The following is a 4,274-nucleotide window of genomic DNA, read 5'->3' as shown; positions in this document are numbered from 1 at the left end:
TCTGATGGTTGAGGCCAACCCTATTTTAAATCTTGACCTATGATCTTCAGATCTCAGACTCCTGAGTAGCTGGGATTACAGGCATGATCCTCTGGCACTGGGCCTCTGATTCTTTTTGGTATATTAGGGTTTGAACTCAAGGCCTTAGGCTTGCCAGTCAGGTATTCCACCATGTGAGCCAAGCCTTTCTGTCTTGGGCATTTCCAAAATAGAGACTAAATATATGGTCAGGCTGGGCTGGATCATGGTACTCCTATCTGTGACAGGCATGCTCCACCAGGCCTGGTCCTCTGTAGTTGGGATAGTAGACATGTAGCACCATGTTCAGTCATCAGTTTAGATGGATTATCTCAAACTCTTAGTGCACAGCAGTCAATTCTTGACCACAGGGTAAGCCCTGGGTTAGGTTTCAACTCTTGGACCTCAGTCTCCTCTTGGAACAGTTGTGAGGAAACAAGGGATTTATACAGAGGGATCTCTCGCACAGGGCACAGAGGGAGCGGCCATTAGATACGGTTCCTGGCAATTCTGTGAGCAAATGAAAGGAAGATACCTGGAAAAGGCTCACGTGGAGCTTATTAATCGTGGAACAGGTGAGGGATTATGAAACAAAACATGTCTCTCTTTCATCCTTACCTTGTCCCCATGAGGAAGGGGATCCTTCACTGTGTTTAGTTTTGCAGCTGGGGATACTGAGGCAAGGAGAAGCCAGGTGACATACTCATGACCTCCAGTTCACAGGAAGCTCTGCCTGACTTCTCTGCCATACTCCCTAGGACAATGGGTGCTATTCAGTCCACTTCTTGTGGTGAGAAGTCCAATTCTTGTCAGTCGTGGGGCTTGAACTCTGGTCCTGGGCACTGTCCCCGAGCTCCTCAGATCAAGGCTAGCACTCTACTACTTAAGCCACAGCGCCGCTTACAGTTTTTTGTGCTTCTTTGGAGATAAGAGTCTCACAGACGTTCCTGCCCGGGCTGGCTGTGAACCATGATCCTCATATCTCAGCCCCCTGTGTAGTTAGGATTAGAGGTCTGAGCCATGGGCACCCGGCTTAAGTTTAATTCTGACTTTTTTTCTCTCTCTCACAGGAACTGGATGAATGTGTGCTGGAGGAGGTGGCCCAGCGTCCCCATGTGGTTGGAACCCAAGGTGGCCCTCTCATTCTGGAGGTAAACTGTGGGTTAGGAGCTGTCTTGCTCAGCCTGTTGAACCAGCTTCATGAGGTAAGCCCCTCTGTGCCCTGGCTAAACTATAACAGTTATTCATTGTCCATCCAGCCTTACTGGACTTAGTATTTTTTGTATGTTATTTTCTAGCACCTGGCCAAAATTATGATACATAGTTATGGAATGAAAATATAATGCCATCTTAAGAAAGTCATTTAGGGCTTTGGAAATGTGACTTCATGGTGTGGTGATTGCCTAGCCTGCCTGAATGCCTGGGTTCAATTCCTCACAGAAAAACACTGAAAGAGATGCTGTGCCCCAAGTGGTAGAGTGGTAGCCTTGAGGAAAAAAAAGCAAGCTCAGGAATAATTCCCTAGTCCTGAGTTTAAGCCCCCTGGACTGTCAAAAACAAAAGAAAACAGTTAGTAAATGCAAAATAAAGAACACATACTTGGAATATATAATTGCTCCTTCCATACTGATACCTGACAATAGTCCCTAATTCATGCATTTTGCCTATATTAGGATACTGTGTTGAAAAAAAATGTTTTGTTCATTAGATCACTGCAGTTAATGCCAGGAATGTACTTAGATGTCAAGGGAAGATGAATTCTGGAAATTAAAAGATTCCAGGCTTTTGAGTAGTCACTGGTAATCACAGAGAAGGCTAGTCTAAGTGAGATTTGGAAATCTTTTTGGTCAGTCATGGCACTAAAAAGGCAGAGACTAATAGTTGTGATAGAAGAGAAGGAATAACTCCAGATGGAAGGAATAAATGATAGTAACTAACATATACCAGAAACTGTTCTAGGGAACTATTTTGGGTTATTGAAGAACTAGTTATCAACTAGGTTTATACCTCATTGCCTTTAACATTGTAAATCTCTTAGGCTAGTTTTTAATCTCTGTGTGATAAATGTATCTCCTTCTATGCTGTTCTTTCATACCTGATCTCCTTTGCTTTCTAAAAACCTCAGTCTTTCTATATTACTCTATGAATATTGCCTAGTACTAAATAACACCTACACAGATGGCAGAGGATGCTAATGTAAGAGTCCCATAGCTCATGAGTCATTAATATAACAACATGGAAAAATGAGGACATATTTATTCCTACCCCAATTTTTCTGAAAAGCTGCAATGTCATCATTTGGTTCAAATTTCCATTCTTTGTCTACATAGTGTCATTAAGTACACATAAATGCAAATATGAGCCAGGTGCTGGTAGCTCAAGCCTGTAATCCTAGCTACTCAGAAGGATGAGACCAGAGGATTGTGGTTCAAAGCAAGCCTTGTCAGGAAAGTCCATGAGACCCTTATCTTCAATTAATCACAGGAAACCCAGAATTGGTGCTGTAGCTAAAGTGGTAGAGTGCTCAACTTGAGATGAAGAGGTGAGGGACAGCGCCCACAAAAAAAGTGCAAATATGACTTTCAGTTTCCCCAAAAGGAATGACAAGGTCAATAGTAATCTTTCCAAGCATAAAAAATAATTACAAAATGATTCAGTGCACCTACTTTCACTGAGTTATTTAAGTTATGGCTTCTTTGCTGGGCATATTCTCTTCTTTTAAAAATTGTCAAATATTAGCTTTATAATAAACTTCATCTAATATTTTTTTTCAAAGGAGCAGTCCATACTGTCGATATCACTTGGCTTTCTTACTATCCTATTTCAAAGCTAATCCAGGCAGGAAAGTCTGTCAAACTATTATCTCTAAATAAACACTAAAAAAAGCCGGAAGTGGAGTTTTGGCTCAAGCAGTAGAGTACTAGCTTTGAGGATAGGTGGGCAAGAAAGACAACTGTTCAGGGACAGGGTCCAGCCCCTGGGTTCATGTCCCAGAACCAGGACAAACTAAACAAACAAGCAAACAAAAACAACCCCCAGATATTTCTTTGGGACTGTCCTTAAAGGAGTACTGCTCTGAGAAGAGGCTACTTGTGCTGAACATATTCACAAGATCCTGCTTTTTTGGAATCCTTATTGCTATGGAGAACTCAGGACCAGACTAAAGGAATTGATAACTGACTCCTGCCAAAAGAGAATCTTCTTAGGGATGAAATATCCATACATAAGACACTTTTAAACCTCCATGTCTTTGTTTCTTTGCAGTAGAACAACTTTAAAACAATGTTATTAGGGGCTGGGAATGTGGTTCAGTGGTACAGTGCTTGCCTTGCATGCATGAGGCCCTGATTTCTCAGTACCACATAAACAGAAAAAGTCAGAAATGGCGCTGTGGTTCAAGTGGTAGAGCACTATCGTTGAGATGAAGATCTGAGGGAGAGCGCCCAGGCCCAGACTTTAGGCCCCACAATTGGCAAAAACAAATACAAACTAACTAAAAAACAACAACGTTAATTCCTTTTATTCTATGCTGGCCTTCACATGGCACATTATTATCTTTTGTAATACTCTCAAGTAGAAGTTTACAGACAAGTTTATATGAATAAAAAATACACTGGAAAAAGTAAGGGACAGAGTTTCCTTCAATCCTTGGGATTCTTTTCTTGTACAGTAAAAAGGAAAGCACAAGTTAATTTGAACTTTATCATTTCTCTGTGTTCAATTCCTCTCCTGGGTTCAGTTTCCACAAAGTCCAGTAACAATCATTGGTGCTTCTTGAGGTCTAATGAATGTTTTCTGTCTTCATTGAAATAACACAAGGACACTTTTGGACATGAGGTAATAGGTGTTTCAGAGAAAACTTAGTAAAAGAGAAAATATAAAATTTATATTGCTTATAAATATGTTATCCATGAGTACATTTAGTTCAAACTTCATAATTGTTCTGCAAATTAAGCCAAATTTTAAATGGGAAGAAGGTCCTCAGATCATTCTTTTTGTGAGTGTATTTGCTGTGTGTTATTTCCCTAGTGCACATGAATTAACAGTAAGAGAAACATTTGCAACAATAGGAGAAAGAGAAGTTCTGTGTTTAAGTATAAGGGTTCAATACAATATAGAAGACTACAAATAAGACAACATCGAAACAATAAAGCCAAGTCCAATATGTAGATTTATGGGAGTGTTCCTAAGTGGAATATGAAGTATGAGGCCTTTCCCTTTCTCAATCATGTTTGCTAATCGCACAAATTTTTAAA

This window comes from Dipodomys merriami, unplaced genomic scaffold, assembly GCF_024711535.1.
Source record: "Dipodomys merriami isolate MVZ:Mamm:240054 unplaced genomic scaffold, mDipMer1.0.p SCAF_1429, whole genome shotgun sequence".
Classification (NCBI taxonomy): Eukaryota; Metazoa; Chordata; class Mammalia; order Rodentia; family Heteromyidae; genus Dipodomys; species Dipodomys merriami.
This window is presented reverse-complemented; position numbering follows the sequence as displayed.